The 15,818-nt window shown below is 39.7% G+C and overlaps 1 protein-coding gene across 1 annotated transcript in view; it reads right to left on the bottom strand.

Annotated features, from left to right (window-relative positions):
• LOC135550818 (opioid-binding protein/cell adhesion molecule-like) overlaps positions 1–15,818 on the bottom strand; it is a 329,729-nt gene that overhangs the window by 240,777 nt on the left and 73,134 nt on the right. The gene's annotated exons all lie outside the window — the stretch shown is intronic.

Below are 15,818 nucleotides of genomic sequence, written 5' to 3'. Positions count from 1 at the left end.
TAGTAATTATAAATAAACATTTGTTCTTGACTTGCCTAGTTAAATAAAGGTTAAATATTTTTTTTTAAATAGCTAGCTTACGAGTTAACGCCTCGAGCTAACGCCATGTAATTTGTCATAACCATTATCACAAAATGGTGTGCCTAATTTTTATTAGGGCTGTTTTTTCCACTAGTTACCACAGTCTCAAAGTCAAAATTGGCCAGATCATAAAAAATCATGAAACAAACCTTAGCTTTTTGGTCATAATTTAAGGTTTAAGGTTTGGTATTAGGTTCAGTGTGGTTAGGTTAAAGGTTAAGGTTAAGGTTTAAAATCTGATTTTAAGAAAAGAAATTATAGAAATAGGCAGGATGTATGACTGTCAACAGGAACATGGAGCACTTCTTGTCAGTAAGTCATGATATATATTTTTCCTTTACACTGCATTATACCATTCAAGAGCTAATACTACACTCATATAAGAAATGGAGAAGCCCTATGCACCATACAACGGTCTACTCCTGGAGTAACTCCTTGTCAGATAGACTGCGATAAGAGGGTTAGGCAGGAGGCCCTGGGCCAGTGGTAGGTCAGGAGTGAATGCTCTCTCATTCAAGCACACTCACTACCTCTATCCATCTCTCTCCAGGTACTACAGAGACAGACTGGTCCAAGGACCTTCAGAGTCTTCTGACCGATAACCTGTGATCTCTCCAGAGCACAGACAAGTATGCTTCACTCATACTAGAATACTTGTTGCACTAGCAGTCTGCTTGTGTGATGCTAGCATATTATCCAGGCCAAAGGTTGGATAGGATTTACTGTACTCCAAAATTCATGCTCTGTCCTCCCTGTAAAAGTCTCCCAGACTTATAAAAACTGACATATGTCCCTCCCCCTTTCCTCTCGGGGAGTCTGCTGGGCTATGGAACGCTAGAGCATAAAACACATAAAAAAACCTAACACCCTGTTGTCAGCTATCCGCAGACTTTCAATGGCCACATTTTGGGGATGACCAAATGCAATAAAGTTTTGTATAAACTACTAATTTTCATTCATACATTTTTCATAGCATGTTTGTCATGTTGGTTTTAAAATGTTTGCTAACTTCTGTGTAATCAAGACAAATGCACTAATACAAGTCTCATGTCCAGAGTGAATATATTTTTATTAATGTATATCACACAGGTGTCTTAACTAAAATATTTATCCCAGACAAGATTAAAGAATAGGACAAAGTGAATATACAGTAAGTCGGTGCTTGTGTCCATAGCAGTTTGTATGAATTTGAGTGGTTACATACAATACATGTTGACAGAACGGCTGTGAGACAGAGAGACTGTTGCTTCTGGAACGACTGAAGACCCCAGTATTCAGTCAGGAAGCTTGAAGATGATGTGTAACCCTCTCCATTCAAGCCCATGTCACAGCACACAGTGGCCTGATAGGGACATGACAATAAATGCATAATGTACCTTTCATCACCAAAGCCATGTTCACTGCACGCGTTTCTGCACAATTCAACCCTTTTGTTAACGTCATTGATATATGGAAATTCACATACAAATATTCAGTACATAAGCGTCAACTGCAATACCTCCAGGTTCTTGTATTGGGCAACAGCTTTCTTCCTGGGTTCGTATTCACACAGTGTCTTCAGAGTAGGAATAGGGATCTAGTACCAGATCCCCCTTGTCAATTAAATAATTAATTGTGATATAAAAGGCTAAACTGATCCTAAATCAGTACTCCTACTCTGAGATGCTTTGTGAATAGGAGCCTTGGTCTGTCTGCATGCTGCTTTTCTGGTGATCTAACTCCCTCTTCATCTGAAATGAAACAACACCAAAAATATGAATAAGAATTAGTCTAGTCAGTCAGTAACTTAGTTACCTACTTACTTAGTAACTTAGTTAGTTACCTAATGAAACACTAATGTAAATGTGCACAAGCCTATTCAGACAAAATATACCAGAACAACAACTTTTTCAGTCAGCAGTGCATCAATAAATATGCAGGGGAACAGGGGGGCCGGAACTGATTGAATCGGCCCGGTGTCGGACTCAGCCCGGGATTCAAAATGAATGACTGCCCAGAATCGGCCCAAGTACATTAGGCCGTTCCCGTCTACCGGAATTCAGTTGACTTTGCCGGCATCTTACCAGAATCCCCCCAGAAGCAGTCCGATGCATATTTAAATAAATGTATTTAAACAAAATTACCCCATTTAGTAATTTTAAATATTATTCTAATAAATTTTATTCATACAAATGATACCCATCCACCCCAAAAAATGTTATGTCGGAGGAAACACCGTACACCTGGTGACTGTGTCAGCGTGCATGTGCCTGGCCCTCCACAGGAGTCGCTACAGTGTAATGGGACAAGGACATCCCGCCCAGCCAAACCCTCCCCTAACTCAGACGACACTGGGCCAATTGTGGTTTTCTCCTGAGTATCGAACAAGCATCTGTAGCAAGGCAGTTTGCACTGCGATGCAGTGTCTCAGACGCTGCACCACTCAGGAGGCTCCATCCACAAAGTTTTTAATGCTTATCAATTTCCTTGCACAAAGTATCAAATACAACTTAAGCAGGACTCTTAAAGAATTTAATTTAGATGTTTATTTTTTGATCACAGAAACAATGAGAAAATATGGAAAAATAAATGAATAATGAAATGTTAATGACATAAAGCAGCCCATATAATCACATGACTATACTGCCTAAGGTGGCCCAGACTCGGGCCACATGATGTCGGCCGAGTCTGACTCTCAGCCGAGTGCCCAGACTCTCAGCCGAGTGCCCAGACTCTCAGCCGAGTGCCCAGACTCTCAGCCGAGTGCCCAGACTCTCAGCCGAGTGCCCAGACTCTCAGCCGAGTGCCCAGACTCTCAGCCGAGTGCCCAGACTCTCAGCCGAGTGCCCAGACTCTCAGACGAGTGCCCAGACTCTCAGCCGAGTGCCCAGACTCTCAGACGAGTGCCCAGACTCTCAGCCGAGTGCCCAGACTCTCAGCCGAGTGCCCAGACTCTCAGCCGAGTGCCCAGACTCTCAGCCGAGTGCACAGACTCTCAGACGAGTGCCCAGACTCTCAGCCGAGTGCCCAGACTCTCAGCCGAGTGCCCAGACTCTCAGCCGAGTGCCCAGACTCTCAGCCGAGTGCCCAGACTCTCAGCCGAGTGCCCAGACTCTCAGCCGAGTGCCCAGACTCTCAGCCGGATTCGGCCCAGATCCACTGTGCTAGCCGAGAGTAGTTTGACAAAAAGTGTTCACAACAGTCAGCAATATAGCTAGCAAATACATTGTTTTAATTTTCGAGAAACCTATCTACATTTCACTTCACTAGCTAAGGTGGTGAAATCAGACTGATGGTGGGAGTTAGGTAACATCATCTAATTTACTTCCAGCAGTTTTTCATTTAACTAGGCAAGTCAGTTAAAAAAACATTCTTATTTAGAATGACTGCTTAGAAACAGTGGGTTAACTACCCTGTTCAGGGGTAGAACAACAGATTTACCTTGTCAGCTCAGGGATTTGAACTAGCAACCTTCCGGTTACTGGCCCAAAACTCTAACCACTATGCTATCTAGCTAACTAATGGCATTTTTAACAACTTTATCAATCAGATGGATAGCTTAGAAAATATACACTGAACAAAAATATAAACTCAACATGTAAAGTGTTGGTCCCATGTTTCATGAGCTGAAATAAAATGTTCCATAGGCAAAAAAACATTATTTCTCTAAAATGTGCATACATTTGTTTACATTGCTGTTAATGAACATTTCTCTTTTGCCAAGATTATCCATCCACCTGACAGGTGTGGCATATCAATAAGCTGATTAAACAGCATGATCATTAAAACATGTGCACATTGTGCTGGGGACAATAAAATGACCATTCTAAAATGTGCAGTTTTGTCACACCACAGTGCCACAGAGTGTGCAATTGTAATGCTGACTGCAGGAATGTCCACCAGAGCTGTTGCCAGAGAATTTACTGTCAATTTATCTACCATAAGCCGCCTCCAATGTCATTTTAGAGAATTTGGCAGCACATCCGTGTGGGCGAGCAGTTGGTGGCGGTGGGGTTATGGTATGGGCAGGCATTAGCTACGGACAATGAATACAATTGCATTTTATCGATAGCAATTTGAATGCACAGTGATACCGTGACGAAATCCTGAGGCCCATTGTCGTGCCATTTATCCACTGCCATCATCTCATATTTCTGCAATATAATACACCCCATGTTGCAAGAATCTGTACACAATTCCTGGAAGCTGAAAGTGTCCCAGTTCTTCGATGGCATGCATAATCACCAGACATGTCACACATTGAGCTTGTTTGGGATGCTCTGGATCGACGTGTTCGACAGAGTGTTCCAGTTCCCGCCAATATCCAGCAGCCATTGGATAGGACTGGAACAGCATTCCACAGGCCACAATCAACAGCCTGATCAACTCTATGCGAAGGAGATGTGTCATGCTGCAAAAGGCAAATGGTGGTCACACCAGATACTGACTGGTTTGCTGATTCACGCCACTACCATTTATTTTAAGGTACAGTATCTATGACCAACAGATGCATGTCTGTATTCCCAGTCATGTGCAATAAACAGATTAAGGCCAAATTTATTTATTTAAATTGTCTGATTTTCTTATATGAACTGTAACTCAGTAAAATCTTTGGAATTGTTGCATTTAGTGTTTGTATTTTTATTCAATATAGCTATTTGTTTTCCCCTTGGATGTAATGCCGCCTGATACAGCTTGCCAGTTGCTCGTAAAGTAGCATGAATAAGTCAGCTAGCAACGCCAAGTTCATGCCTTTTACCAACAAAAATCATGTACACGTATAAAAGAGACAATTACCTTCAAGCAGATAATTTTTGTTTTATTCTGGGACTTCCGGCAGAGGAGTAATAGCTACTTGTTTGTAGAACCGGCGTCTTCACAAGATGTTGTTCCCAGTCAGCTCCAGCGTCTTCACCTGAACGAACGTCACAGGCAAAATCACAGACTGCGTCATCCACTTGAGGGGGCATCGTTTACTAGCGCACGTGCTTAACTTCTTCGATATAGGGGGCGCTCTTTTAATTTTTGGATAAAAAAACGTTCCCGTTTTAAACAAAATATTTTGATTCTCGACTATACATATAATTGACAGCTTGGGAAGGAAAACACTGACGTTTCCAAAACTGCAAAGATATTGTCTGTGAGTGCCCCAGAACTAATGCTACAGGCGAAACCAAGATGAAATTTCATACAGGAAATGCCCCAGATTTTGAAGGCGCAGTGTTCCAATGTCTCCTTATATGGCTGTGAATGCGCCAGGAATGAGCCTACACTTTCTGTCATTTCCCCAAGGTGTCTGCAGCATTGTGACGTATTTGTAGGCATATCATTGGAAGATTGACCATAAGAGACTTCATGTACCAGGTGTCCGCTTGGTGTCCTCCGTCGAAATTATTGCGCAATCTCCAGCTGCGTCCACTTTTCCATTAGGTTCAGAGGAGAAAGGCAACTGCCACGAATGATTTATCATTGAATAGATATGTGAAAAACACCTTGAGGATTGATTCTAAACAACGTTTGCCATCTTTCTGTTGATATTATGGAGTTAATTTGGAAAAAAGTTTGGCATTGTAATGACTGAATTTTCAGGGTTTTTTCTTAGCCAAACGTGATGAACAAAACGGAGCGAATTCTCCTACACAAATAATCTTTTTGGAATAACTGAACATTTGCTATCAAACTGAGAGTCTCCTCATTGAAAACATCCGAAGTTCTTCAGAGGTAAATTATTTTATTTGAATGCTTTTCTTGTTTTTGTGAAAATGTTGCCTGCTGAATGCTAGGCGTAATGCTATGCTAGCTATCAATACTCTTACACAAATGTTTGTGTAGCTATGGTTGAAAAGCATATTTTGAAAATCTGAGATGACAGTGTTGTTAACAAAAGGCTAAGCTTGTGAGCCAATATATTTATTTCATTTCATTTGCAATTTTCATGAATAGTTAACGTTGCGTATAGCAGGATTACTCTTCATACTCTATTCTATATGCCAATCAACTCGGTACATTTCAGTCATTTAGCAGACACGCTTATCCAGAGTGACTTACAGAAAAAAATGTGGGTTTAGTGCCTTGCTCAAGGGCACATCACCAGATATTTTACCTAGTCTTCTCAGGGATTTGAAAAGCAACCTTTAGGTTACTGGTCCAAAGCTCTTAACCGCTAGGCTACCTGCCAAGCTACTAAATTGTGTCATACGTGTAAAGGGCAAAGGCACTCAGATGTCTATGTTATAAGATGGACAGAATGTTTTCTCCCATAAACAGACGACTGACAATAGGCCTTACATTTATAAACATTGCAGAGCCTCGCTCAAAGGACGACCCCTCCCCGTAATTGAAAAGACTTTTTGAGATTCCAGTACACCCTGGGAATATGAATAATTTATATTTAGTCCAACCCTAAACATGAGATCGAGTTTTATGCCTCTTCAGCCCACGGTTGTAGAGTCGACATTTATTCATATTCTTTTACAGTTCACCAGTCATGGTTAAAGTTTCATTTATCGTCCCTGGAAGAAATGGAATGTCAGTTGAGAGAGGAATTTGTCGGTGACAGGGCTAGTTCACCGGTTCACTGGTTCAACCCACTTTAGCTGATTGTAGCCCAACACCTGTGATCCCCATTTCAATCACAGGAAGATCCAGCAAGGGGGCTTTTAGAACGTGATTACTGTACTGGTATGAATAATGTAACTGATGATGCCATGAGATCGTAAAAACATATTAGACGTAGATGTGACACCAATATGTCCAAGAAACAGAAAGTCAACCAATCTTGACAATACTGCTGGCAGAATACAGGTGATATTGGATATCAAACAACAGGTTCTTAAAAAAAACAGAACCCTGAACTCCTGATTTGAACTGACCATTTAATTCTGTATTTTTTATTTGTGTGTCTTGTTGTGTGCAAGCGACAGCACCTACCGGTGCCGCAAAAAGTTAGATACACAACACTTTTTCTGTGGATACCTTATCTCCACTTCTTACTGTTAAAAGGACCAACAGCACAGATAACCGATAAAGTAAGTTTAAATATAATTTTATTCAACATTCTGGCTTGCAGAGACTCTTGGGTCTTTTTTACTCTTGCGTCTTTTTTCTTGTTTCAGGCTGAATAACCATGGTAACCATGGTGACAGTATGATGTTTGGGTGAACTAGATAAATATTGTTGTAATTTAGAGCACTTCATATGAAATTGTTCGTGCTCATGCATGTTTTTTAAAATACGTTTTTATATTTATAAATCGAGTACTATGTGATGCATTTTAAAAGATCAAAAGTAGGGAAATTTCACTTGCTTTTGTTTTAAATTAACTTTTTACCAAGCAAAATAAGATTTGTCATGTTCTGAATCTTTCAGTGGGGTCCATCTCTAACATATCATTAACATTATATCAAAAAGTCAGATTACGTAACCTAATACATCCGCAAATAAGCACCGAGCTCTGTTGACAGAGTGGTTCCACTTTCTCACAATGACTTTTGAGGATTTTACATTTTGTGGTAGCCGTTAGCAAAAGCAAAAGTAACATGACACGAGCTGAATTAGATGTAAACGCTTTGAAAATAAAAAGCTTGTGGTACGCAAGCTTAAACCCGGGTACGGGAGCGTAATCATCGCCTGACACTAATTAGCATAACGCAGCGGACATAAATCTTCCTAGAAAATCTTACTATTCATGAAAATCTCAAGTGAAATATATTGGAACACAGCTTAACCTTTTGTTAATCACCCTGTCATCTCAGATATACTTTACAGCCAAAGCTAGACAAGCATTTGTGTTTATCATAGACTAGCATAGCATTATGCCTTGCTAGCAGCAGGCAACCTTGTCACGAAAATCAGAAAAGCAATCAAATTAAATCGTTTACCTTTCATGAACTTCGGATGTTTTCACTCACGAGACTCCCAGGTAGATAGCCAAATATTATTTTCGTAGGCGAAATAGCTCTGTTTGTTCTTCACAAATTGCAGTCACGAAAACGGTGAAAAATATTCCAAATTAGCTCCATAATATCAACAGAAACATGGCAAACTTTGTATATCATCAATCCTCAAGGTGTTTTTCTAATATCTATTCGATAATATTTCTGTCGGGCCAATTCGTTTTTCAGTAGGACCGATTGGAGTAATGGCTAGCTCTGTATTTTACGTGAAAATCTCTCTCGGAGCCTCCATGTGACCACTTACGCAATGTAGCTGCCTACGGCTATTCTTCAACATAAATGCGTAAAACTACGTCACAATGCAGTAGACACCTTGGGGAATACGTAGAAAGCGTAAGCTCGTTGATGGCACAATCACAGCTCGATAGAGACTCATTGAAACGCAGCGCTTTCAAAACCTGGGGCACTTCCGTATTGGATTTTTCTCAGGCTTTCGCCTGCAACATCAGTTCTATTATACTCACAGACAATATCTTTACAGTTTTGGAAACGTTAGAGTGTTTTCTATCCAAAGCTGTCAATTATATGCATATTCTAGCATCTTGTCCTGACAAAATATCCCGTTTAAAATGGGAATGTTTTTTTCAAAAAATGAAAATACTGCCCCCTAGTACCAACAGGTTAAAACAAGTTGGTATTATAGATTTGGACAGGGAGAGGTTTAAAATGTCAGTGAATACCCTTTCCAATTGGTCAGTGCATGCTCGCAGTACACAGTCCGTCTTGTGAATGTTGTCCTGTTTAAAGGTCTTACTCACATCGGCTGCAGAGAGCTCGTCCGGAACAGCTGGTGCTCTCATGCATGTTATCAAGTCCTAAGGGTCGAAATGTTGTTTGGTAAACCACATGAGAGCAATAGATCACAGTTGTCACGCCCTGACCTAAGTATTCTTTGTTTTCTTTATATATTTTGGTTAGGTCAGGGTGGGACATGGGTGATGTATGTGTTTTTCACTGTCTATGGGTTTTGTAGGTTTATGGGGTTGTTTACCATCTAGGTGTTCATGTATGTCTATGGTTGCCTAGATTGGTTCTCAATTAGAGGCTGCTGTTTATCGTTGTCTCTGATTGGGAACCATATTTAGGCAGCCATCTTTTTTGGGTATTTGGTGGGTTATTATCTATGTCTATGTGATGTTGCATGTTAGCACTCATTTTCTATAGCGGTCACGTTCGTCTGGTTAGTTTGTTTGTTTAGTGTACTTTGTGTTTTTGCATCTTTTCATTAAATCATGCATTCACACCACGCTGCGCTTTGGTCTCCTCAATACGACGATCGTGACAACAGTGAGCTTTGTCTTCTTTTAACTTTGCCGAACATATTCTTCAACCCCTACTAAACTACTCAATGTGTGTATATAATCCTTTCCTATACTACTGTGTCACTTCAAAAAACACATTTGCATAAAATTCAACACAGAAATAGTCAAATATAGCACTGTGAAATGTCATGCTTTCATATAGTACCAATATCCATGGTAAGGATAACTGGATTCCTCGTCTGCAACAGCTGACACTGTAATGGCTACTGTTAAGCTTTTAAACATGACAGCCCTTTTGCCTGACTGTTCAACTAGAGGTCCCCTTTTAGCTAACGGTGCTGGCCATGAAAAGCCTGCAGCAGACACTGATAGCCCTGTCAAGCGTCTCTGCAGCAAAAACTGTGTATTTTTCCCTGTACAATAAGTGCACATCCGAAGGCTGAATGGGGTTATGTGGTGTGTGTTTGGTGTGAGTCCTTTACATTCTACTCTCAAATAATGTATACAGTCATTTAACTGACTCAATGAACCGATTCTGTTTGCACAAAGAATCTCTTCTGTTCCATGTTGGCAGTGTATAGGCTACAGTACTTGTTCATATAAATGTAATGTGTCACCATAAATGGGAGACAGTTCTCACTTGTGGATGACATTCCTAAGCCAAAAAACTGTATTTACGAAATACTTAACCCTCCATGGGAAGCATTACTGTGTCTGTGCTTGTGTTAGATGTCTTAGTGAGATCTATGATCCATTTTAAGCCAAGTCCACATTTGGCACATTAGAACACAATTCATACCCTCACTATAATCCGTTAGCCGTAACCAAACACCTTAAGTGGGAATATGATTGGCATCTAAGAGAGCTGTTAGCTTGTTAGTGCTAAAATCACCTTTAGATTGCACGATTAACAGTACAGAGGCTGCGTGGGAGTCTATTGGGCCTGTGTGGGAAACTATGAGCAGTGTGAGGAGTCTCACCACTTCTAGCATAACAGCCTTCCTGCTGTCTGCGGTCTGTTCAGAGAACAATAATGCTCCCCTGTCGGGGGAGCATTATTATATGACAACCATCTGCCGTGTCATATGAGATTTTGACTGAGAAAAGGTTGAGTTGTCTTTTCCGTCGCTGCATGTGTATTATATAATAGTGGGCTGCCGTGTTTTCTGTCTCAGGGTTCAGGAGATTTGAGTCATTGACTGTAAGGTTTCGACTATTGAAGCAACTATAGAAGAACACATTGTAGATTAGTGGTCCTGGGGTAGTCTTGAGTACAGATTTGTTTGTCGTAGCCCTGTTTCAAAGAGTAAACTAATCACCAAGCCCTTGACTAGTTGAATCAGGTATGTTTCTCCAGGGCTATAACAAAATATTACTTTTGGGGCTACTGCAGATGACAACCATCATGGAGCAAGAGATTAACCAGTCACTCCAGAAGCAAAAGCTGACCTATTTAGCAAAGGGACTCAACCATGAGAGAACCAATTAGCAATCTGCTTGAGTCTACCACATCTGATTGACAGTGTGTAGAATACTGTAAGCAAAGACATTCTGGTAACATAGAACTGTGCCCATGCTGGCCAGGAGAAGATCACCAACCAAAACATCCAGATTTTCCTCTTCAAACACACACTACTTTTTTGGAGATAGTTTCTGATTTTAAACCATTGTAGAGGAAGCCTTCAACGGAACCATATAAAACATGTAAGAATGATGCTGAAAAATACCAAAACAGACTGTACTTTTGGACCAGATCTGGGCTGAGAACTCAGTTCCGGTCCTCAAGGGCAGCAGTAGCCTGAAAGCTCGGGTCTTTTTCAGCAGAATTGTTTCATGTCTTGACTTCCTCCCAAAAACAATCTCTAAAGAATTAGCAGGGTGTGTTTCAATTATCAGTCTCATTTCAGGTTAAACCAATCACAATCATGTTATGTGAGAAAGTGAGACATTTGCTGATAGTGTTTTGTGCTAAGATTGTTTTGTGCATTTGTTTTATACGGACATCTAGCTGTTCTCCTTCTGGGAAAGCTGTGGGGAGGTGTTATCTCTCAGTGGCACGCTGTTCCCAGCTCCTGGAGAGCTTCCTCACTTTTCTATCAAATAATGAATTACTGATTGTGAAACAGAAAAGCTCAGCAGGACTTACGCCGAGGCTGAGAGAGTCATAAATCAATGGATGACGACCGTAAAATGTTTACTCAGAGGTAAAATGGAATCACATTCTTTGCCTTTTGAGCCATAAACACTTAAATACCCTAATTATGTGATGTTTATTTACAAGAGCATTATACATGATTACATTTTACTCCATGGAAAACTGAATTTGAGACACTAATTATTGATAAATCCTTGTTGATGCTACAGTGTTAGTTGATAATGTCATCACAACATTCAGTAATGATTGGTTGATATAAAATTCCTAAAAGATCCATGATCCAAAATTTCTAAGTAGATTAGGCAATGTATTTTCAAAATGCATGTTCCACCGAATCCTTGCATGAGACATTCAAAGTTATATGAACACCTTTTTAAAAGCGTTATGAAACTGCAAGGAAGCTGCAGGGCGAAATATTATTTCCTCAATGAACATTAAATTAAATCACAATGAGGACAATTGTCACGATTTTCTGTATGTGAAAGAGAGTCGGACCAAAATGCAGCTTGTCTATTACGATCCATGTTTAATAAAACTGAAGTAAACACGAATCAATATGAAAAAAAACAATACACGAAAACCGAAACAGCCTAATACTGGTGCAAACTAGCACATGACAGACCTAAGGACAAAAGGACAATCACCCACAAAACCCAACACCAAACAGGCTACCTAAAGATGGTTCCCAATCAGAGACAATGACTAACACCTGCCTCTGATTGAGAACCATATTAGGCCAAACACAGAAACAGACAAACCAGACACACAACATAGAATGCCCACTCAGATCACACCCTGACCAAACAAAACATATAAACATACAAAGCAAACTATGGTCAGGGTGTGACAACAATGATGCCTGATTGGGCTCTCTGACTCCAAATTGCATGTAATTGCTGTGTGTTACCTCATTAGGTCTAGCCACTGATCACAGGCATAAAGGTAGACTATAATTTTTCGACCCAGGAAACATCAATACAAAAACCAGGCGATTTGAATCAAACCTCTTTCAGGCCACTTCACCACAAATTATGATGATTTATAGAGGGAAACTAAATAAAATTGTGCATATAAAGTTGTCTCTATGGGTTTTAATGTAAAGTGACATCAAACTTAGTCATTATTTGAATTTAGCTAATTTAGTCATAAAGCCTTGCAGATTAGTCTTACAATTTGAACCCCAAATCTCTTAGTTTGCTCTTAGTTCTCCTCAAATACCCGAAATTAGTAGTCACTATAATTACCTCCAAAAGCACGCCTGTGTCAATCCCACTCCTGTTTTATCCTCTGGCAGGCACCCCTGCTGTCACATCACGCAGGTGCCCCTGAGATTAAATTTGCAGACTTTTACTGCTGAATTGCAGGTGCATATGTTCTACTGGCACATTGCCAACAACCAGTGCAACCTATATAGGAGGCTTATATGTATTACCTAGAACTTCTCTAATCATGCAACACAATTATATGCATTTTCAGCAAACAATAAGAAGCATTCATTCCCAAATACCACATGTAGACACTTTACAAATGGTTAAATCAACTATGAGCACCCTCAGTGAGCTACTGCTACTGCACTCTACCATTGCAGCAACTCTGGGATGCATTCAGTAGTTTAAACTGGTTTCCTCTCTGTGACTCCTCATCTGCACCGATGTAAAAAGACAGGATGAAAGCATTGGTCACCCACTAATGGATTTGCTTTCACCTGTCCAGTTATTTTAGATCAGTTTATATTAAATTAAGCCACAAAGAAATAAAGCCATTTTGGACTATGGAGAAACCCACATGGGAAGTCATATCTAGAGAATATTGATACTCAATGATGGCTGTACTGTAGGTCAGTAGCTCTTGGGCTGTGGCCTCTCAACACCGCGCCCATCAACACTGGCCCTAATAGATAATGGAAGCAATTCATAAATGGTGTCCCATGACTTTTAGCAGAGGCATCTAATACGGTTATAATCAATCAACTTGTACAGTATGTCTCCTTGACATCTCATTACGCCCAGCATGAATTGACACCTTGATGATCATCCGATGACAAAGTGCGTCCCTTGCTGGCGCACCCTAAAAATGTGTCTTTCCCTTTCGAGTGTGTCATCACTGAAGACTGACAAAGGCTGCTTTTTAAAAATCTTTTCTCTCAGTATTCTTTAAAGTTTCACTTGGAAGGTGTTCTCTCTTTTCAGTGTCTGTCTTTCCTTTACATTCACTCACTAATGAGGTACGGGTCTCAAAATGCTGAGAGAGGTTTTGTATTATTATCTTTGTTTAAGCAGACAATTGTCTCCAAGAGGATAAAATAATGCTTGACAAAAATGTACTTAAATATGGCATATTTCTATAGTCTCTTCATTGTGTTTGGGCTGATTCAGGTGAATCAATGGGCAGCTATGAACACAGGTCTGTGTTTTGAACTTCACCTGTACAGCCTGTTATTTAATAATGACTCATAAGATCATTAATATAGGTCCTTTATAAAGCATTTACTAATAATTAGTTAAGTCTTTTTGCGTGGCTATTTATACTATAAATATTTCAAATGTTTTGAGTGACCAGTGTAATATGCCATTGGTTTATATAAGCTGGTTTTATGCCAATGTTTGTAAACAAAGTAAATGTTATACAAACACTATAGCCTCAAAACAATCATTTTGATATCATGGTTGGTCAGTCCATGCATCCATAGTTCTATTCATGAATTTGAGAGTGGTTACATTTCTCCAGCCCATAACTCCACATAATAAAGCATTTATAATGGATTAGTAAATATATACTAATTACTCCATTCATAAGACGTTTAAAGCGGTAATCAACAGTAAGAACAATAACAAAGCATTCTCCACACCACTGTTTCGCTAGAAAGCTGAGGTAGGATTATAAAATGCTACTCGTTAGGAAGCTATTATAATGCATTATGAAGGGGGTATTCATAGGAAGCTTTACTGACCTGTTGTCATAAATGAATAGTTCATGAATATTTCTTGGCACAAAATGATGAACAATTTTGCTCCTGGTGAGGACAGGAGTGAAAACATAGTTTCCTCAGAAAGGCATAGAGCCTGCACTGCACACATCTTTAGCAGAAAATAAATTGTTCCATCAAATAAACAGACATGTTTAATATGAGGTTGTATATCTACTGCTGTCATTTATGAGCTCGTAAATCCTCAAAATGTAATTTAGATTTCATTACGTTTTCATGAGAAGAATGAGATTGCAAAATGTGCTTATAAGGGTTACATTTGGTTGATAGGAGTAGGCTACTATATTACAATATCCTAGTCATTTGCATTGTTGTCAATATGAAATATAATTATTTACTCATTTACTTATCATTTGAATATATTCGCCTGAATTCCCATTCCGGACCGTGGATTAAATTCACGGGTGTCACTACCATCTCCCGGTTGGGCGCCAGACTCTCACTGCTAGATTTATTCATCCTGTATCACCGAGACATTGGGGCTTGCTTGATTTTTTTATGTTGAATTTCAAGTAACCCAGTAGCCTCTTTTCATAAACATTGTGATGTTCTTTTTTTAGCATTTGATAAAGATCAAAGTCGATGTTTTCTTCTCAGTTGTCTGTCAGTACGTTTCTCCTCAGGAGGATGTTATAGTTCAGTAGATGATTCAAAATCAATGTTATTTAACCCGGAGATTGATTTATTATGCATCTCCCTGATAATTTGCCGAAAATAGCCACTAAGTCATGCATGAAGTAGCACTTACACTCTGAAATGACATGCTTTCTTTGATTACAGAGGTGTAATTATGACCAATTACACAATGTCTGAGTTCCTTGAGAGGCACCTTGTGTTTTCAAGGGCTTTCAGGTCAAAGCATACTTCCTGACATTAGGGGATATGTTATTTCCCAACAAGCCTCTGGCTCTTAGTTACAAAGCTGGAGTCTCTTTGAAAGTACTCAAATCCTGTCAGTTATGGTCTGAAAGATTTCCCCATGTTGTTACAGTACTTCTTTAAACTTGTCCACACAGTTAATAATACTTTTCAGAGCCCTATACTACGAATCAGGTTTGAGAAGTTACCAAGGTAACTTTGGTCAACTTTGAGTCCAACTTGGGATAACCACCTTTTAGCCAGGCACCTTTCTGTGGCAACAAGCCTTTAGATGAATCTGCTCCGGGGCAGGCTAACACGGGGCTAACTCAATTTATCCTGAATGAAGTGTCTGAGCCTCGAGTTGAGGACCAATTACATCAGATTCCCTCCCTCTCGTAACGATTGCGCCAACATCCTCTTAATTTGAGGAAGACAACTGATTAATTAATATATTTATTCAATGTGTTCTTTTTTGTGTTAAAAAAATACCTATCATATTACATGTTTGGTAATGACAGAATGCAATTGAAACTTCACTC

This window comes from Oncorhynchus masou, chromosome 12, assembly GCF_036934945.1.
Source record: "Oncorhynchus masou masou isolate Uvic2021 chromosome 12, UVic_Omas_1.1, whole genome shotgun sequence".
NCBI classification, from domain to species: Eukaryota; Metazoa; Chordata; class Actinopteri; order Salmoniformes; family Salmonidae; genus Oncorhynchus; species Oncorhynchus masou.
Note: the sequence above shows the minus strand (reverse complement) of the source record. Positions and strands in the feature narration are given on the sequence as shown.